This window comes from Lissotriton helveticus, chromosome 1_1 (genome assembly GCF_964261635.1).
Source record: "Lissotriton helveticus chromosome 1_1, aLisHel1.1, whole genome shotgun sequence".
Taxonomy (NCBI): Eukaryota; Metazoa; Chordata; class Amphibia; order Caudata; family Salamandridae; genus Lissotriton; species Lissotriton helveticus.
In genome coordinates, this window is record NC_136057.1 from 1636428976 (window position 1) to 1636451570 (window position 22595).

At 44.3% G+C, this 22595-nt stretch overlaps 1 long non-coding RNA gene across 1 annotated transcript in view; it reads left to right on the top strand.

Moving 5' to 3' along the window:
- Positions 1 to 1710: 1710 nt before the first annotated feature.
- Positions 1711 to 22595, top strand: part of LOC144773806 (uncharacterized) — a 33160-nt gene continuing 12275 nt past the window's right edge. Inside the window, exon 1 of the long non-coding RNA XR_013600066.1 lies at positions 1711 to 2198. This is a non-coding gene — a long non-coding RNA (uncharacterized LOC144773806). The remainder of the gene's footprint in view (positions 2199 to 22595) is intronic.

Consider the following 22595-nt stretch of genomic DNA (forward strand, 5'->3'; position numbering starts at 1 on the left):
CAAACGCACCTGTTATTTAGTGCCAAGATGTCCCAGGGGATGACTGCGTGATTGATAAATGTATGATATGCTATGGTATGTAATGGCATGTTATGTCATGTAATGTTATGCTATGTTTATGTTATGTCATGTTTTGTCACGTAATGTTATGATATGTTATGTTCTCATGGAGGGAGGTGGTTTATATAGACTTTAAATTAATTTCAACACTTTATATACTTTATACAATGTCAGCCTGGACGCCTGTCACTTACCTTTGTTGGTCCCGCCCATTTCAGCTGGAGGCTCAGCTCACACTCTGTATTTTCTGTCTGTGCTAACATGCCATTCACATGACCTTCACATGAGCAAGGGTCCTTCCTGTCCTCTCCCTCCATCAGCACTGGCAGTGACAGTACCAGGTGCCACTGTTGTATTCGCAGCCCCGTCCCAGGGTCATGCTGCAGACCACGTGACGTGCACGGGCAACGGGCGGGGGTAAAGAGATCACGGACAATGGGTGGGGGGCGGGAGTAAATAGGGCACGGACAACGGGTGGGGTCGGTAGTAAAGACAGCAGGGACAATGGGAGGGAGGCGGGAGTAAAGAGATCACGGACAACGGGCGGGGGGAGGAAGTAAAGAGATCACGGACAACGGGTGGGGGGCGGGAGTAAAGACAGCAGGGACAACGGGTGGGGTCGGTAGTAAAGACAGCAGGGACAATGGGAGGGAGGCGGGAGTAAAGAGATCACGGACAACGGGCGGGGGGAGGGAGTAAAGAGATCACGGACAACGGGTGCGGGGCGGGAGTAAAGACAGCAGGGACAATGGGAGGGAGGCGGGAGTGAAGAGATCACGGACAACGGGTGGGGGGGAGTAAAGACAGCAGGGACAATGGGAGGTAGGCGGGAGTGAAGAGATCACGGACAACGGGCGGTGGGAGGGAGTAAAGACAGCAGGGACAACGGGAGGGAGGCGGGAGTGAAGAGATCACGGACAACGGGAGGGAGTAAAGAGATCACGGACAACGGGTGGGGGGCGGGAGTAAAGACAGCAGGGACAACGGGAGGGAGGCGGGAGTGAAGAGATCACGGACAACGGGCGGGGGGAGGGAGTAAAGAGATCACGGACAACGGGTGGGGGGCGGAAGTAAAGACAGCAGGGACAACGGGAGGGAGGCGGGAGTGAAGAGATCACGGACAACGGGTGGGGGCGGGAGTAAAGACAGCAGGGACAATGGGAGGGAGGCGGGAGTGAAGAGATCACGGACAATGGGCGGGGGAGGGAGTAAAGACAGCAGGGACAACGGGAGGGAGGCGGGAGTAAAGAGATCACAGACAACGGGCGGGGAGGGAGTAAAGAGATCACGGACAACGGGTGGGGGGCGGGAGTAAAGACAGCAGGGACAAAGGGAGGGAGGCGGGAGTGAAGAGATCACGGACAACGGGCGGGGGAGTGAGTAAAGAGATCATGGACAACGGGTGGGGGGCGGGAGTAAAGACAGCAGGGACAACGGGAGGGAGGCGGGAGTGAAGAGATCACGGACAACGGGCGGGGGCAGGAGTAAAGACAGCAGGGACAACGGGAGGGAGGCGGGAGTAAAGAGATCACGGACAAGGGGGGGAGGGAGTAAATAGGGCACGGACAACGTCGTATGGAAAACAAACGGAAGAGAAAGCACGCCTGTTCCTCTGGGAAAGGTGTTGTTGCAGCAGGCCTAGGCAAACACACCGCTCATCCACCAAGGCCTGGAAGACATTGGGGCCAAGGTGACAAGGGAAGGGGTCAGAAAAAGCACAGGGCTCCTACTGCTCCAGCAACAGGAAGGAAACAACGGACATGCACTGGTAGCCGTGGGCTGTAACGGAGCCCCTAAAAACACAACTCTAACCACCCTAAGACCCCGGCCCATCATCGCTCAGTGCCTGCCTTCCCAGTGCGGCCCTGCTGAAGGGAGTGAGCGAAGGATAATGTCGTGAGCGTGCGAGCATGCGCCTCATCTGTACGGGCGCACACTCAGTCACGCTGTGCGTGGTTCCGTGTACCTTGAGCGTGCACATTGGACGTCTAGGAAACTCGTCATCTGCGAAGCCAGCCGGAAGATTTGCGGTGCGTGATCATGGAGAGCCCCGCCTGTTGCCAAGCCTGAGCCGCTGACACACACCTGAGGAGGAAAGACCGGCCTGGAGAGCAGCGGGGGAGTCCTGAGTCAGCCCGGTGAGTAGGGGGGACGTGTTTTTTGGTGCATCAGGCTAGCGAGACAGAGATGTCAAGTCAAGTCAAGTCAAAATATTTATATAGCGCACTACATACCCAGAGGGTTTCAAGGCGCTTAGGAAGGGGAGGTGGATTATTTGTCAAATATCCACGTTTTAAGCTGCTTTCTGAACGCTAGGTGATTCTGGGTGAGGCGAAGGTAAGCGGGGAGAGAGTTCCATGTTTTGGCAGCCAGGTATGAGAAGGATCTGCCTCCCATGGTGGTCTTGTTGATGCGAGGTACAGTGGCGAAGGCTTGGCTGGAAGAGCGAAGTTGGCGGGAGGGGGTGTAGAAGGACAGTCGGGAGTTGAGGCAATCTGGTCCGATGTCGTAGAGTGATTTGTGTGCGTGGGTAAGCAGTCGGAAAGTGATCCTCTTATTGACGGGTAGCCAGTGGAGGTCTTTAAGGTGACCAGAGATGTGTTCGTTGCGTGGGATGTCTAATATGAGCCTGGCTGAGGCGTTTTGGATTCATTGTAGTTTCTTCTGGAGTTTAGCGGTGGTACCTGCGTAGAGGGTGTTTCCGTAGTCCAGTCGGCTCGTGACTAGAGCGTGGGTGACTGTTTTCCTTGTTTCGGAGGGGATCCAGCGAAATGTTTTTCTGAGCATGCGAAGAATGTTAAAGCAGGAAGAGGATACGGCGCTGACTTGTCTGTTCATTGAGAGTGAAGAATCCAGGATGACGCCAAGGTTCCGTGCGTGGTCTGTCGGGATGGGTGCATTTCCGAGGGCTTCCGGCCACCAGGAGTCGTCCCATGCAGAGGGGGATTTACCTAAGATGAGGACTTCTGTTTTGTCTGAGTTCAGTTTCAGACGGCTTTGTTTCATCCATTCGGCGACTTCTTTCATTCCTTCGTGTAGGTTAGTTTTAGCGGTGCTGGGGTCCTTGGTGAGAGATAGGATCAGTTGAGTGTCATCCGCGTAAGAGATGATGTTGAGGTTGTGTTGGCGGGCGATGGCCGCGAGGGGGCTCATGTATACGTTGAAGAGGGTGGGACTGAGTGAGGATCCTTGTGGTACGCCGCAGATGATTTCAGAGGCCTCGGACTTGAATGGTGGTAGGCGGACTCTCTGGGTTCTTCCGGTAAGGAACGAGGTGATCCACTCCAGTGCCTTTCCTTGGATTCCGATGTTTCTGAGGCGTTGTAAAAGGGTGCTGTGGCAGACTGTGTCGAAGGCTGCAGAGAGGTCGAGGAGGATGAGGGCGACTGTGTCTCCATTGTCCAGTAGAGTTCGAATGTCGTCTGTTGCTGCGATGAGGGCGGTCTCAGTGCTGTGTTTGGCTCGGAAGCCAGATTGTGAGGGGTCGAGTGATTTGTTGGCTTCGAGGAAGGCGGCGAGCTGGTTGTTGACAGCTTTCTCGATGACTTTGGCCGGGAATGGAAGAAGCGAGATGGGGCGGTAGTTTTTGAGTTCGGTGGGGTCTGCTGTTGGTTTTTTCAGAAGGGCGGTGAGTTCAGCGTGTTTCCAATCTTCTGGGAAGGTAGCAGAGTTGAAGGAGCAGTTGATGACGTCTCGGAGGTGCGGAGCTATGACGTAGTCTGCTTTGTTGAAGATGTGGTGGGGGCATGGGTCTGTGGGGGATCCAGAGTGGATGGAATTCATCAGGCGGATGGTGTCCTCAGTGGAGATTGGGTTCCAGGCGTTAAGGGTGTTAACGGGGGGAAGATGGTCAGTTGATGGTAGGCTGGGTAGGTTTCCGGGTTGGTTGTCAAAGCTGTTGTGGATGTCAGCAATCTTGTTGTGGAAAAAAGAGGCTAGGGAATCGCAGAGGGTTTGAGAGGGGGTGATGTCGTTGGAGTTGGCCGAGGGGTTGGAGAATTCCTTGACGATGTTGAAAAGTTCCTTGCTGTTGTGGGCGTTGTTGTCAAGTCGATCTTTGAATGCTGTTTTCTTGGCTTTTCGGATCAGTTGGTGGTGAGTGCGGATGGCGCTTTTGAAGGCGTCCTTGTTGCTGGTGGATGGGTCTTTTTTCCAGGCCTTTTCAAGGGAGCGGCACAGTTTCTTGGATTTCTTGAGGTCGTCGTTGAACCATGAGGCCTTCTTGATGCCAAGTTTGTGTTGACGTTTTTTCAGTGGTGCTAAGGTGTCGGCGGTGTTGGATAACCAGAGGGTGAAGTTGGAGGCGGCTTCGTTGGCGTTAGAAGAGAGGGCTGGGGAGGTTTGAAGGAGTGATGTGGAGATCTGCTCTGTGGTGATTTTGTTCCAGTTTCTTTGTAGAGTTGGTTGGAGGTGGATGATGGGTTTCGGCTTGTTGTAGGTGAAGTGAACGCAGCTGTGGTCAGTCCAGAGGAGATCTGTAGTGTGGCTGAAGGAGACATGATTGCTGGAGGTGAAGATGGGGTCGAGATGGGCACTTGGAGTGTATGGATGTGCGTGTGTGACTGTGTGTGTGTGTGTGTGCGTGTGAGCAGGTTGGGGGGGTGCGCCTGTGTGTGTGAGCGTGTGTGTGCTTGCGTGTGTGTGGTTGTGCGCGCGCACGCGACTGAGAGAGGCATGGCTGGCAATCTGGAGATGTGCACGGCTCCAGGGGGCTAGGCATGCGCGTCCACGCCATGAAATCGCCGCGCGTGCCCCTGTCTATGTCCCTTGAGAGCCGACTTAACAGCAATAGGTCTCGAGCGAGACCTAAAAATGAGTTATAATTCATAAATTCAACTGAAACTATTGTCTCAGCGGTGGACGTTTTGTTTAATATCGCTGTCTTCCGCTTTCAAGATCTTTAGTACTTTAGGATATTTTTGTGTTAAGACTTTATCAATTGGTATTCATAGATTGTTTTGAAATAAAAACGTCTGTGAAGGTGGTGCCTCTTCCACTAACACATGCTTCAGCTTTGCTGTTTTAATGATTAGATAGATCAATTGAGGTTATTCAGAAATGTAATTCTGTTGAATACGGGCTAGCTCTGTCAAGGTGTTGGGATAAAGAAGAATTTTAAGGCCTCCTCGCAAGTTAAAATCGTATTTTCTAAACACTTACGTTTGAGGAGAAAGTGGCGTTCTGATATAAATTCATGGCAGCAGCAAAGTAGATTTTAAAAACGGACTCTCTTCTGTAGTTGCAGAATCTACAATGTCGTTGTTCCTCGAGTTCAGTCTATGGTTATTAACAGGCAGGACCATAAATCTTGCATACAAGATGTGGTTTATGCAGGCTCTGCTTAACGCCTCCTTTAGATAATACTGCATTTGGCTTGTCTCATATGATGGTGTTGTGCATATTCGAAATTTGTAAAATGTCAAATGTTGGGTTAAAATCCTTTTTGATGAATAGCGTTTATAATTATGCATAAAGTTGTCACTTATCAACTAGTGATATTTCACTTGGAATGGTTACATAGGTCGATAAGAAGTGTGAATAATTCTATAAATAGTTATATCACATGTTCGTGTACTATACCATTATTCTTAAAAATCAATGCTGTATCTTGTATTCTGCTCAACTTTCTCCTGCTAATTCCCTCTCCCAATCAGTGTCCCACTGCAAAGACATCACTCCCCTTGTTTACTGGGAGCATCAATGAAATAGCAATTTAAAATATTGTTTGAAAAAGTGTATTGTGACTGGAGTATCATTTTCTATGGCTTACGATGTTAGGGTAGTAATTCTTTGAGCCATTTGTGCAGTACATCTCCCAGGGTAGTTGATGAGGAAGCAAGTGGAACATTTCTCTTATCTTAAGAAATTGGCTAGTGGTAATGATTTTGAATATAACATTGTTATTCCTGATTTGATAATGTGACCCTAACCATGCTGAATTTTCAAAATCTATTAATAGCCTGTGTGATTTGTCTATAAAACCTTTGGGGTTCTATCGTTCATGGTAGATATTTGCTTTTACCATTTCCTAGCAGGCAATTTGTCATCCTCCTCTTTTTCTCATCAACCTGCTATTGGGATGCTGTTAGTGCTTTTTATGAGTGTGACAATTAGACTTTTTGCTTGGATTCTGCTTGAATAGGGATTATTAAGTTTTATGATTTTGCATTTACCTGTACTTCTGTAATTGGTCCATCATGACACTTCATGCGTTTTTCTCTGTATATTGACTATTTGCTAATAAATCCACTTGTGTCCTATTTTTATTCTAGCACTCAGTTCTTTCTGTTTAAGATGTATTTTCCTTTTAACTCTACTAAATTGTGTTTACCTCATGAGGAGCGCAGTCTCTAACAGCAAGATCAACTGGTGACAAAATATTTTGGTAGAATATCGGGGTGATTAAATATTGGGGTTCGAATATTGTGGTTTGACTCCCACAAAATATTAGAAGAGGAAGGTTTGCATTAGAGCACCTCCTCTTTAAGGGGTCCTAAAAGATAACTTTGAAAACAAAATAGAAAGAAGTTTGGATTTTTGAAAATATACCGGTGCTGGATCCTTCTGCAGGATGACAAGTTGCTTCAGAATTGTATTGCTGTAAAATTCTGAATGAACTTGGAGTGTGAGTATGAATGGTGAGAATGGGGAGAATTTGAATGCAGAAGTTTGTTTGCTTTGTTAGGATGGATTTCTGTGGTGTGCTGTTTGTATATGTGATGATGATGATTACAGCTTTAATAGGTGGGTTGATTACTGCTGTGATGGTGTATTATTTGGAGTTGTGAACCCATTTGATATTGTTTTATTTAAAGGAGAAAACTGAGTTGATTATCACAATCTTGCAATATTATTACTTGTCTGTATTTGTGGTGTGTAGGATGAGGCACCACTTACACATCTATGGGGATTTGTATTAATGAATTTCCTTATTCAGGTTTGAGAAATGAATTTGGGTTACTGTGCTCACCCTGAGTGTATGTGGTGAAGTAAATTAAGTCAGGCGGTAGAATTCTGCTGGCAAGGAGTTTGTTAGTACTTTGTTGGCTGTTTGTGAATCAATCTTGTTTCTGTTTTTCTTTGCTGGCTTGAAATCAAGTTTCCACCGTTGAGACTATCTTAACATGTGAAATACTGATTAATTTTCCTTTCTAGGGTACACAGACAAGGTATTTATAAAAAATGTTTAAAGATTTACTGTGGTTCTGTCATTTTTTTACTGTTCACTAAGAAACTGCGCTGTGATTGGCTGCTCAGCCAGAGAGCCACTCTGGTATTGATGTGATGTTACCACTAGGTGTGCTCTGACTGGTAGTTTGCCAGTATATGATCCAACACAAGGAAATATCTAGGAGTCTGAAAGTGAATTCAAATCACAAGACCCTGTTGTCATGACAAACAAAAGAAAGAGGTGGCAGCTACATTTACCAAAAGTCCCACGTGATATAATGACACCACATTCACGTGAAGCATACACTCTGGTTGAGAATTTTCCCATCAGTTGTCTAATTGTTCCGCCATTTTTACATCATTTGGGTTCTCCTTACCCAGGAGTCAGTGCAATCATAGTCACACAAGATGGAATAAAGGTAAGAAGACCCACCGTTCTTGTATGGTGGTCGGAGAGAATGTAAGAGGACAACTGAAAAAAGCAGTGCAAAAAGTGATTAGTGAAAATATAAAATTAGATGAGACTGAGTAGAAAAAAAGACTTTAATGTTATCTCTCAGCTCCCTAACTCTAAAAACAACAAGTGTGAAGGCAGATTTAACAAAATATCTGCTCAGCGAATGGTCAACATGTTTCTGCATATAAGGAATTCCCCATGCATTCTTCAGGACCTAGTTTGTGCTACTGCTGTACGATTAGTGATACAAAAAATAAGTAAAAAGGAATCATGTCACCTGATCTTCAGGCTCAGATGCTCCACCACAGTCTATAATATAAAATCACAACAACAGGAAAGAAAAGTGAAAAGAGACACATAACATTACTAGTTTCATAAAGCAATACACTCATGAATAGTGTTATTGAAGTAACTTGCCAACACATATTTTATGACAAATTTACACTCACCCAATTAGTGTGGGGGTCGCGCCTCACCTCACCTGGCTGCAGCTCAGGTAAATGAGGAGCACCGCTCTGTTTAGAAAAACATATATAAACACGTAAGCATACCCGTTGATCCCCTAGGGTACCGAAATATTGTCACACTGCTCAGAATTGCTAACAGCGGTCTCTAGTTATGCCACATGATAGCATGTGCAACTCTGGGCTCATTGTGCAATAAACTTTCCTAAAATAGACTTTCTTTAAAAAGACTGGTGTCCTGTATAATTCATGAGCAACAAGCTATTGACGGTAAAAACGCTATTGTTGCTGACGCCTATCCCGATGGGGTTAGAGTAGTCTCTGTCCCTGACTGTCACTGGCGCGCGGTCTCAGCCAAGCCTGCCCTCGAAATGGCCGGCAGTGTTAGAGGCTCACACGCCGAGGCAGTCAGAGGAAACATGCTTAGGTAAATTTACTAGCGCGTCTACCTCAACCAATACTCGCTACAAGTCAAGCCGCTTCAGACAATCGCATGCACTAGTTCTGTGCATCATAACCAAACAAATTGGCGCGCTACGACATTGCTACAAATTTGCTGATTTCAATGCGCCCTGTTTTGTTCATAAACCCTTTTCATTCTTAGCAATGATCCGATACACTCAATATATCCCCATAACAACAAAGCGCTAACCTCTCCGTCGGTGTCTCCAGGCGTCCCTCTGCGCTGGACTTGGGGAGGCACCGAACGGGAGGAGCGCCATCTATTCAATGACTCGCACATCTGAGGCGCTCACGTGATCGCGCTAAGCATGCTGGTTGTTGTAGTTCGAAAGAGTCCAGTTTGCTAGCGTACTCGCTGGGAAACTCAACTTTGATGCAAAATACTTGTGGATATTACAAGATGTGTCTATTCCATCCGTAGTAGTCATTTGACAGTGCACACTCTCAAAATGACCATGCTCTCGCTAGATCATCAGCAATGCAGACTAGTGATATACCAGTGTAGTGTATTATTCGGGCAACACGATGATGGTGACTACGCTCTCGCTACATCGTCAGCAATGCAGACTAGGGATATAACAGTGTAGTATATTGTTCGGGCAACACGATGATGGTGACTGCAAAGACGTCTCAGAGATGTATTATCAGATATGTCTATTCCATCTGTAGTAATCATTTGGAGTGCGCACTCCCAAGATGACCACGCACTCCCTGGATAATCAGCAATGTAGACTTGTGATATAACGGTGCAGTGTATTATTCGGGCAACACGATAATGGTGACTACAAAGATCTCTCAGAGGTCTATTATCAGATCATAGCGACATCCAGGGGATAGGTTCGTTCAACCCCTCCTTGTCGCTATTTAACCTATACACCCATTTCTGTTCTTTTTTAAAAAGAAATTTGCCTACATCTGGACAATGTTCGGGAATAGTTGGCTGTTCTAATATGGTCCACCTAAAATCATTGGGGCCGTGTCCCACTTCTAGGAAATGGGCTGTTAGGCGCGTCGCTTGTTTACGGCAGCGAACAGTGCTTTTATGTTCACAAATGCGAGTTTTTGTCTTTCTGGTAGTCATGCCCACGTATCTTTTAGGGCATGGACACGTAATGAGATAGATAGTGTTTTCACTGTTGCAATTCGTGAATTTAGTCTGTTGCCACGGACGGCCTGTGCCAATCTCAACTGTGGTTGATTTTGTTGTCTGCGGACAAACAGAACAGTTTCCGCAAGGGTGATGGCCTTGTACCGGTGGGAGATCCCATAGGGTTCCCACCTGTCGGGTCAACCTGTTCTTTGGCCGGGTATTCCCCGCTGGTATTCAGAATCGACCAGTGTTTCTTTATGATCTTTTGGACCTGATTGGATCTGGTATGGAAAGTATTTACAAAGGTCATCCTGTCAGACTTCTCTTTTGGGGCTGCCGGCTCCAGAAGTGCTTCCCGATTGTTGTTCAACGCCCTTTTCTTAGATTGGCGGATAATCATGGATGGATAGTTCTTCTCACGTAGCTGTTCTGATAATTTGGTCGAATGGGTCTCGAAATCCTCTTTGGTAGTACAGTTTCTTTTAAGCCTTAAGAATTGTCCAAAGGGCAAGTTGTTTCTGAGTGCTCTGGGGTGGCAACTCTCATAATTGAGAAGCGCATTTCTGGCCATGGGTTTCCTATATAATTCTGAAATCAGACCATCAGGGGTGGCACGGATCAAGAGATCTAGGAACGGTAACTGGCTTCTGCTGTATTCGATAGTGAATTTCAGGTAGATGTTGCAGGAATTTATCCAACGATGAAATTCCATTAGATCTGATTCGGAACCTCTCCAGACTACGAAGATGTCGTCTATGTATCGCTTACATACTCGAAGCGATACATAGTAGGGATTCTCATGATTGAGTACCTTCGACTGTTCAAATACATGAACGTAAAGATTAGCTAGACTTGGAGCAAAGACACTACCCATGCTCGTGCCCGATGTTTGGAGATAGGTAGTGTCTTCGAATTTAAAGTAGTTCTCCTTCATAGCTAATTCAGCCAAGTTCATGATAAAAGGGACAGGTGTTCGAGATTGTAGGTCCCTCCCTTGTAAGATGGTATCAATGACCTCTAGGGTCTCTGTCTGGGGGATAGATGTATAAAGCGACTCGACATCAAAGGAGACAAGAAGGTCTCTCAAGATGTCGAAGTCGATGTCAGGTAAGAGCCGCAGGACATCTTTAGTGTCCTTTAGATAGGTGATTCAGAGAGGTGAGCAACCCAGTTACACCCTTGAGGGCTTGGGTAATTAAATGAAAAGGTAAGGAGGCCTTCAAGGGATATATTTCAGGAGAACAATCAGTTATTCAATGTCAATTGTGGAGAAATTAATTCACCAAATGTGTAAATCATATAATCAAAATATAAACACATTGAAACATATAAACATATAAACAACAAAACACAGAGGTGTATATAAAAAGAATTTTATCAAAAAGTTCATTAAATCAGCAATAAATCAAAAAAAGCAGGTGGGGAAATGCTGGTATAAATGACGTGATAGTACAATAATCAATACCACAGCAAAACCTAAAAAGAACATCTATCTCAAAAAACAAGGTGAATCAAACACTGTAGAGATAAGATGAAGGTCGACGTTTCGGTCTCTTTACAATAAATTTATCGAGACCATCCTCAGGACTGATGTCATTAAAACACTGCTGTAAGCTGTGCTGTAATCTGTAACATAAATGTTGGCAGTTACAAATCTAACGTAATTAAAAAACCAAATTACTTCATACACCCATGTGACAAGACTAACTACAGAAAAACATGACTGATTAAAACTAGACATGACTTACTATGTCACCAAACTGACTATAACAAAACAGACCTAGTTAAAAAATAAGCAGACACTTAATACAAAATACAAGACAACAATCATCGTATAACTGCATTGTAATGTTACCTAGAAGGCAAGTGCATTCATCTAGGTTTGTGTCATCTGACAACAACTTGTTGTTTCAAAGCAATACAGTCGGTTGTGCAGGTATTATTAAAGCCCATCATACATTGAGACCACGAAATCATAGCAACAAAGATGCTAATGATGGAGTCAGCAAAGATAGTCAATTACTAAAGGGAAATTCTTTATATATATAGTGGTACATCCATGAGTCAAACCTGAATTTTGCACCAAAGTTGTATCATTATCATAACTTCAGACTACCCAACAAGGTAACCTGTACATGCTGGGACCACACAATTATATACAATATAATTAGGAATGATGTAGATGTCTCACAAACATACCGAATGGACTGAGATACCACAGTGTTGGTCTCAAAAGGTGTTTTATCGTTGTACCCAGGTGAATGCCTGCATGAAAAATCACGTGCTTAGTACACATTTCGTGATCACAGGATGTAGAAAGTAAAATTGAGTATGAAGTAGGTACCTATATATAGAGCATGGCCGTCGCTCAGGCTAGAACGCTGAGAGTGTAGTGATCAATCGATTAGAGATGGCTGAGGGCTCACAGGAATGGATGCTACGAGTTTAAATATATAAAGAACACGCTGTAAGTTTCAAATATCTCTGGGGCATTTACAAATGGATAATTGACTAGGTTACACCCACCTCCGTGATGTGCAAGCCAGGGATCTGAGATTGTCTTTTTGCACAATATCTGTGTCCACGAACACGTAGTCTACAGAGAGTAAACATAAAAACCCATTTAGCAGAGCGTAGGGTTACAAACAATGCGTAAAAAAAACACGCCCTAGGGCATAGCTACCTTTTAGGTTGAAACAGTTGTCCAACTGGTAACAACAGAGCGCTAGGTCACTTGGTTGCTGGGAAAGCTGAAAAGCCAATGTATGACAAGAAATCAGCCTCGTAGTTTTAACTTCAAACAGCAGAGCGCTGTAACAATAAAGCCTAGCTAGCGCATCTAGCTTACCTGGAGTATGAAACACGGTCAAACTTAATTTGGCTGGAAACACGGGAGAAGCCGAGTGGAAGGCGGATTGCCGACCTCCCTTTTTGAGGCATCGTTTGGAGAGCGACAAAGGACTATGCGCATGTCTGTTAGTACCTAGGGGTTTAGGCGCCATCTTGGAGTGGAGTTTAAACAAAGTGGAGATTGGCCTTTTGAAACATTCAAAAATCGGCCATGCTCAATACTACCAATGGATTTGTATGAGAAAAATGCTCAACAAGGGGCGCTTATATAAATGGGTCATCAAGATTGTAAGAAACCTACCGAATTTGAGAAAAGTGGCAAACCATGAACAAAGTAAAAAAGGGGGGATTAGTGTACACTTACTAATGTATGCGCTATTTATTTATAACATCAACAAAAATATAATAAGTAGGTTGGTGAAACATCAACATTTACAGCATCCAGTACAGAAAGTAACATACTTCAGGGTCAACAAGTTAAAAAGTCTAAACCCTATATCATTCTGAATACACAGAGTTAAAAGTGCACATTTATCAATGTATCCAAAGTGAGATGTAACTAGAGAATCCAGATTTAAGACCAAGAATGTTGTCTAGGGTAGGCACGCAAGAGCATGCCATTCTGTGGCAGAGTTCAGACCCCTTTTGACCGTATCGGTTAGGCAGATTAATTTGCCTTCTCTTAGTGAAAGGATTCTGTCAACATTATTCTGGCGTGCATTGGGTCGAATGACTTCCAGCACCCACCAGAGCATGTCGGTTTCTTTATGCCCTAATTGTGAATAGTGTTCAACTAATGGGGCATTCTCCTTCTTACAGCGAATTCGTGACTGATGCTGCAGAATGCGTTTTTTAATGGGCTGTATCGTTTTACCCAGATAGTGAAGTAGACAGGGGCATTGAATGCAATAAACCACATTAGTGGTATTACAGTTGGAGAAATTCTTCGCAGTAAATTTAATGCCATTGATCGTACATACTTTCATAGTTGTTGTGGTTGCACAGGCCACACAGTTGTTACATTTATGGTGGCCAGTTAAAGGGACTAATTGTCTCATGTTATATACGATTTTTTTTTTTACGCATTGTTTGTAACCCTACGCTCTGCTAAATGGGTTTTTATGTTTACTCTCTGTAGACTACGTGTTCGTGGACACAGATATTGCGCAAAAAGACAATCTCAGATCCCTGGCTTGCACATCACGGAGGTGGGTGTAACCTAGTCAATTATCCATTTGTAAATGCCCCAGAGATATTTGAAACTTACAGCGTGTTCTTTATATATTTAAACTCGTAGCATCCATTCCTGTGAGCCCTCAGCCATCTCTAATCGATTGATCACTACACTCTCAGCGTTCTAGCCTGAGCGACGGCCATGCTCTATATATAGGTACCTACTTCATACTCAATTTTACTTTCTACATCCTGTGATCACGAAATGTGTACTAAGCACGTGATTTTTCATGCAGGCATTCACCTGGGTACAACGATAAAACACCTTTTGAGACCAACACTGTGGTATCTCAGTCCATTCGGTATGTTTGTGAGACATCTACATCATTCCTAATTATATTGTATATAATTGTGTGGTCCCAGCATGTACAGGTTACCTTGTTGGGTAGTCTGAAGTTATGATAATGATACAACTTTGGTGCAAAATTCAGGTTTGACTCATGGATGTACCACTATATATATAAAGAATTTCCCTTTAGTAATTGACTATCTTTGCTGACTCCATCATTAGCATCTTTGTTGCTATGATTTCGTGGTCTCAATGTATGATGGGCTTTAATAATACCTGCACAACCGACTGTATTGCTTTGAAACAACAAGTTGTTGTCAGATGACACAAACCTAGATGAATGCACTTGCCTTCTAGGTAACATTACAATGCAGTTATACGATGATTGTTGTCTTGTATTTTGTATTAAGTGTCTGCTTATTTTTTAACTAGGTCTGTTTTGTTATAGTCAGTTTGGTGACATAGTAAGTCATGTCTAGTTTTAATCAGTCATGTTTTTCTGTAGTTAGTCTTGTCACATGGGTGTATGAAGTAATTTGGTTTTTTAATTACGTTAGATTTGTAACTGCCAACATTTATGTTACAGATTACAGCACAGCTTACAGCAGTGTTTTAATGACATCAGTCCTGAGGATGGTCTCGATAAATTTATTGTAAAGAGACCGAAACGTCGACCTTCATCTTATCTCTACAGTGTTTGATTCACCTTGTTTTTTGAGATAGATGTTCTTTTTAGGTTTTGCTGTGGTATTGATTATTGTACTATCACGTCATTTATACCAGCATTTCCCCACCTGCTTTTTTTGATTTATTGCTGATTTAATGAACTTTTTGATAAAATTCTTTTTATATACACCTCTGTGTTTTGTTGTTTATATGTTTATATGTTTCAATGTGTTTATATTTTGATTATATGATTTACACATTTGGTGAATTAATTTCTCCACAATTGACATTGAATAACTGATTGTTCTCCTGAAATATATCCCTTGAAGGCCTCCTTACCTTTTCTTTAGATAGGTGGGCATTTCTCTTACTATAGGGTTCAAAAAGTAATCCACGAATGTTGATAGTGGTTCTAGAATAGATCCGACTCCAGAAATTATTGGTCTCCCTGGAGGGGGTCTCTGTGGTTTATGGACCTTTGGGAGACAATAGAAGTAAGGGATAGATGGATGGGAAGTACACAAATATTGACCTTCCTGGGGAGTAATCCATCCTTCTGAGGTTGCCTCTTCTACTAATTGACTGATCTTAATTTTCAATTTCTCAGTTGGATCATCCTTCAATGGAATATAGGAGTTCCGATCTTGAAGTTGCCTAAGGCATTCTGTTCTGTAGGTTTCTTTGTCTTGCCACACAATAGCACCGCCTTTGTCCGCGGGCTTAATTATAATCGCTTCGTTAGATGTTAAAGAGCGTAAGGCTAACTTTTCTCTTTTTGGTAGATTAATGTAAGGCTTCGGCTTTTCACTCTTAAAGAGTATGTTAAAGTCATTTTCCACAGCCTCTTCAAAGGTCTGAACTCTTGCTGGTAAACCAACCACCGTAGGGTTAAAGGTCGATGGTCTCTTCAAGCCAGTGTTAGTATCTGATTGAGATGGATTAGTCGAGTCGTGTCTCGCAAAAAAATAATGAAGCCTGACCTTTCGGAACAGCTGAGCTAGTTCTACTTGTGCTGTAAAGTGGTCACCTTCATTCGTGGCCACAAAACCTAAACCTCTATTGAGGAGGCTTTCTTCATCATCCGATAAAGAATGGGAGCTAAGATTGATCACGAGACTGGCTGGTTTGTTGCACTGCTCGTTCCTGCATTCTCCCTGGGTATACTCTTGCCGTTCCCCAGATCCAGTGTCGGTTGCTGTGTCTGGATTGGTGTCGCCCAACGGAGCGACGGTCCTTGCCCTTGTCTTCTCCTGCCTCTGTGTGTCCTGGGGCCAAACCCTAAAAAAGGCGGAACTCCTGGAGCTTGTTGCATCTGATTCGGTAAGAAAGGAGGGCACATTTGTGGAGGAAAGTTTGGACCATACATCCACGGACCTGGCTGCCAAAATTGTTGGAACTGGTTTTGGTTCGAGTTCGAATAGTTGCCTCCCCGTCCCCTTCTGTTGCCGCGTCCCCTAAGTGGGGTCTGGCCATTATAATTTTGTGATGTGTCAGAGTCACTGGAATTGCCATCAGAGCTAGAAGTGGCATACGTGGAACCTCCTCGGTGACTACCTTGATTAAATTGGGGTGCAACATAACTCTCACTTGTGTAAGGATACACCTTCTCCATTGAAAACTTAGCCAGATCCTTTTTAAATTTTTCTAATTTGGTAAAAAGGATCGACTCTTTGAATTCATTATTCTTTTTGTTATTCTCTTCCTGTCCAGATTTAAATAATGTGGATTTTATAGTAGCTTTGATTTTTCCTTCGAGGAGTTGAATTTCCACTAATATCTGGTCAGCGACCCGTTTGGCGGTTTTGATGATGAGGACTAGCCAGTCCCTCGTGCACCGCCAGGCTATCATGGACCAATCTTTGATGAAGCCTTTATCATCCAAGAAAAGTCTTGGTGCATTGGTCACAATTAGTCCTGATGGTGCACAATTACCACGGAGGTACTCTGCCATAATTATGCCATGTACTGAGGTCCTAGATTGTGATTTTTTTTAAATTAGGATCTTATTCCACCCATCATCCGTGTTACTCACAGTTATGGGGATACATTCCAGTATACTCGGATTCTCATCTAGAATGTTCTGTACTTCAGCATCTTCGAAAGCTAATCCACAATTAGTCGCCATCTTTTTCTAAAATGAAAAACTAGAGGACAAACAGCCCCAACTTTTCAGTAATAGTCAAAGTAAACCAGTTGAAAAGGTACCCACAGGGAAAAAAACAGATAAAAACAAACGGTCAACATATGTAGAAGTAAATATAAACAGAGGTGTAAGCCACTCGCCAAGAGTTATTATGGCTTCCAGTGATATCAAGACCCGCAGCGACAGCTGCACAAAACACAATTCACAAACTACATAGAGGGGGGTCTAAGGGCTGGTTTACCAACTCTACTAGATACTTGCCCCTACCAATACCTGATCCAACACAAGGAAATATCTAGGAGTCTGAAAGTGAATTCAAATCACAAGACCCTGTTGTCGTGACAAACAAAAGAAAGAGGTGGCAGCTACATTTACCAAAAGTCCCACGTGATATAATGACACCACATTCACGTGAAGCATACACTCTGGTTGAGAATTTTCCCATCAGTTGTCTAACTGTTCCGCCATTTTTACATCATTTGGGTTCTCCTTACCCAGGAGTCAGTGCAATCATAGTCACACAAGATGGAATAAAGGTAAGAAGACCCACCGTTCTTGTATGGTGGTCGGAGAGAATGTAAGAGGACAACTGAAAAAAGCAGTGCAAAAAGTGATTAGTGAAAATATAAAATTAGATGAGACTGAGTAGAAAAAAAGACTTTAATGTTATCTCTCAGCTCCCTAACTCTAAAAACAACAAGTGTGAAGGCAGATTTAACAAAATATCTGCTCAGCGAATGGTCAACATGTTTCTGCATATAAGGAATTCCCCATGCATTCTTCAGGACCTAGTTTGTGCTACTGCTGTACGATTAGTGATACAAAAAATAAGTAAAAAGGAATCATGTCACCTGATCTTCAGGCTCAGATGCTCCACCACAGTCTATAATATAAAATCACAACAACAGGAAAGAAAAGTGAAAAGAGACACATAACATTACTAGTTTCATAAAGCAATACACTCATGAATAGTGTTATTGAAGTAACTTGCCAACACATATTTTATGACAAATTTACACTCACCCAATTAGTGTGGGGGTCGCGCCTCACCTCACCTGGCTGCAGCTCAGGTAAATGAGGAGCACCGCTCTGTTTAGAAAAACATATATAACCACGTAAGCATACCCGTTGATCCCCTAGGGTACCGAAATATTGTCACACTGCTCAGAATTGCTAACAGCGGTCTCTAGTTATGCCACATGATAGCATGTGCAACTCTGGGCTCATTGTGCAATAATTTTTCTTAAAATAGACTCTCTTCAAAAAGACTGGTGTCCTGTATAATTCATGTGCAACAAGCTATTGACGGTAAAAACGCTATTGTTGCTGACGCCTATCCCGATGGGGTTAGAGTAGTCTCTGTCCCTGACTGTCACTGGCGCGCGGTCTCAGCCAAGCCTGCCCTCGAAATGGCCGGCAGTGTTAGAGGCTCACACGCCGAGGCAGTCAGAGGAACATGCTTAGGTAAATTTACTAGGGCGTCTACCTCAACCAATACTCGCTACAAGTCAAGCCGCTTCAGACAATCGCATGCACTAGTTCTGTGCATCATAACCAAACAAATTGGCGCGCTACGACATTGCTACAAATTTGCCGATTTCAATGCGCCCTGTTTTGTTCATAAACCCTTTTCATTCTTAGCAATGATCCGATACACTCAATATATCCCCATAACAACAAAGCGCTAACCTCTCCGTCGGTGTCTCCAGGCGTCCCTCTGCGCTGGACTTGGGGAGGCACCGAACCGGAGGAGCGCCATCTATTCAATGACTCGCACATCTGAGGCGCTCACGTGATCGCGCTAAGCATGCTGGTTGTTGTAGTTCGAAAGAGTCCCGTTTGCTAGCGTACTCGCTGGGAAACTCAACTTTGATGCAAAATACTTGTGGATATTACAAGATGTGTCTATTCCATCCGTAGTAGTAATTTGACAGTGCACACTCTCAAAATGACCATGCTCTCGCTAGATCATCAGCAATGCAGACTAGTGATATACCAGTGTAGTGTATTATTCGGGCAACACGATGATGGTGACTACGCTCTCGCTACATCGTCAGCAATGCAGACTAGGGATATAACAGTGTAGTATATTGTTCGGGCAACACGATGATGGTGACTGCAAAGACGTCTCAGAGATGTATTATCAGATATGTCTATTCCATCTGTAGTAATCATTTGGAGTGCGCACTCCCAAGATGACCACGCACTCCCTGGATAATCAGCAATGTAGACTTGTGATATAATGGTGCAGTGTATTATTCGGGCAACACGATAATGGTGACTACAAAGATCTCTCAGAGGTCTATTATCAGATCATAGCGACATCCAGGGGATAGGTTCGTTCAACCCCTCCTTGTCGCTATTTAACCTATACACCCATTTCTGTTCTTTTTTAAAAAGAAATTTGCCTACATCTGGACAATGTTCGGGAATAGTTGGCTGTTCTAATATGGTCCACCTAAAATCATTGGGGCCGTGTCCCACTTCTAGGAAATGGGCTGTTAGGCGCGTCGCTTGTTTGCGGCAGCGAACAGTGATTTTATGTTCACAAATGCGAGTTTTTGTCTTTCTGGTAGTCATGCCCACGTATCTTTTAGGGCATGGACACATAATGAGATAGATAGTGTTTTCACTGTTGCAATTCGTGAATTTAGTCTGTTGCCACGGATGGCCTGTGCCAATCTCAACTGTGGTTGATTTTGTTGTCTGAGGACAAACAGAACAGTTTCCGCAAGGGTGATGGCCTTGTACCGGTGGGAGATCCCATAGGGTTCCCACCTGTCAGGTCTACCTGTTCTTTGGCCGGGTATGTACTAACTGATCTTTTAAATTTTGACCTCTTTTGAAGGCAAACAGTGGTACAGGTAGTGTATCCCCGCTGGTATTCAGAATCGACCAGTGTTTCTTTATGATCTTTTGGACCTGATTGGATCTGGTATGGAAAGTATTTACAAAGGTCATCCTGTCAGACTTCTCTTTTGGGACTGCCAGCTCCAGAAGTGCTTCCCGATTGTTGTTCAACGCCCTTTTCTTAGATTGGCGGATAAACGTGGATGGATAGTTCTTCTCACGTAGCTGTTCTGATAATTTGGTCAAATGGGTCTCGAAATCCTCTTTGGTAGTACAGTTTCTTTTAAGCCTTAAGAATTGTCCAAAGGGCAAGTTGTTTCTGAGTGCTCTGGGGTGGCAACTCTCATAATTGAGAAGCGCATTTCTGGCCATGGGTTTCCTATATAATTCTGAAATCAGACCATCAGGGGTGGCACGGATCAAGAGATCTAGGAACGGTAACTGGCTTCTGCTGTATTCGATAGTGAATTTCAGGTAGATGTTGCAGGAATTTATCCAACGATGAAATTTCATTAGATCTGATTCGGAACCTCTCCAGACTACGAAGATGTCGTCTATGTATCGCTTCCATACTCGAAGCGATACATAGTAGGGATTCTCATGATTGAGTACCTTCGACTGTTCAAATACATGAACGTAAAGATTAGCTAGACTTGGAGCAAAGACACTACCCATGCTTGTGCCTGATGTTTGGAGATAGGTAGTGTCTTCGAATTTGAAGTAGTTCTCCTTCATAGCTAATTCAGCCAAGTTCATGATAAAAGGGACAGGTGTTCGAGATTGTAGGTCCCTCCCTTGTAAGATGGTATCAATGACCTCTAGGGTCTCTGTCTGGGGGATAGATGTATAAAGCGACTCGACATCAAAGGAGACAAGAAGGTCTCTTGAGATGTCGAAGTCGATGTCAGGTAAGAGCCGCAGGACATCTTTAGTGTCCTTTAGATAGGTGGCCATTTCTCTTACTATAGGGTTCAAAAAGTAATCCACGAATGTTGATAGTGGTTCTAGAATAGATCTGACTCCAGAAATTATTGGTCTCCCTGGAGGGGAGTTTGCCAGTATAGCCATGCTGTGATGGGTCAATCTTTGAGAGAGCCGAGTTGCAATTGGTTGTTTTTGCAAAGTTCGTGTTAAGTGTTGTTTTGAATTTTTTGATTGTTTGAAGCTTGAGTATGTGTAAACATGGGTAGAATATTTACAAAACTAAAATCTAAGAAAGAGGATAAACCTAGAGAGGGCCAGGAAATTTAAAAGGAGGGCATGCTACCATTTGAAATGAAGGAAGAATATAGAGCGCATGAGAAGCTACAGTTTCCTATGGAGGGCACCTTCAATTTTGAAAAATTAGACTTTTTTTAGACAAACCATGTATGATGTGAGTCCAATGCCTAGAACTACACAATTTTAAGCCCTCAATAAATAGGATCACATGACAACAGAAAAAAAGAGAGAGAAGAAGGATAGATAAATAAAGAATTACTTCAGGGACTGATTAGACGCCAAACTAGATCGTGAGGAGAAGGCATGGAGAGTGAACAAAATGGAGTGTTAAAACATTTCCTGCTATAGTTACAGAAAAAGAAGCCAAACCAGACAAATTGAAAGTAAAGAAAGAGAATGAGGAATAAGATGACGATGATGATAATTAAAAAATATTTATGAGGGGGAGGAGCTTCGCGCGCATCCCAGATGGCCGCGTGAGCACAGGGCTCCCGAGGTCCCTCGCTGCCTCCCGCATTTATCCTGTACAATATCCTGATTTGATGGAAGATCATTGAAGACACAACCCGGCTGATGTACTAGCAGGTTTTTGGGTCGAAATCGGACGCAGGGTCCCTGAGCTTTGCCGTCTTGAACATTGCGGCCTTCTCCATGGAGCAGCCTGGACCTTGAGTGGTAGCAGTGCCCGGGTCGTAATTTAACAACAACGGCTTGCGGGGATCGGACCACAGCCTCATTTCACTTTCGGTTTTGTTTCTCCGGCGCACTGCCTCATATATGCGGTGTGTCTGTTGATCGGACGAGCCCCGATGCCAGCTCATTGAGTTTCGAGCGGGCGACTGTTTGGCTGTGGTCTCCACTTGGCTCAACTTTGCCTCCTGTGTTCCCGTGTGTGAATTTAAGGAGCCATTTGGACCAGATCCCGAGCCTCCCTTCGGGGCACTCGACTCGCAATGACGGGCAAGCCTGAGGGTGAGAAACGGAAGGTCAAGACCACCACCCGTGGAGGTTCTACCCAGACGAACGTCATGGATCGCTATACACTTTCTAAAGGATCCCCTGGTGGGGCACCTAAGACCCGGGAGGAGGTTGTCGACGATCCTGCTGTGTTGGCGGACTTAACACTACAAGATGTGATGGGCGCCATTGCCGGCATTCAGTCTTCTATTGGCCAACAGTATGAAGCCTTGGCCCTGAATTTGGACACGGTGGCTATCGATGTCAACCTCATTCACACTGACTTGGCCAAGACGAATGAGAAAGTGAAGTCGTTAGACCTGAAGACATCCCGCCTTACCACGGACGTGTCCGACTTGCAGACAGAAGTGCGCAATCTTCGATCTGCTAATGACTTTTTTGCTCGTCGCTTGGAGGATTTTGAAGGCCGTGCACGGCGCAATAACGTGCGTATTATTGGGGTCCCGGAAGAATCTAGTCCACTCGCCACTGATCTTCGAGTGGAGGACCTCATTCTTAATCATCTGGCACCAAAATGCCTGAGCAAATTCTTTGCCATCGAACGTGCGCACAGAGTGCCAGGGGGACAGTCGAAGCCCGGTTTTCCCCCCCGTCCGATTATTGCATGGATCTTCAACTTTAGAGATCGCGACGCCATTTTACAGGCGGCACGGACAAGCGGC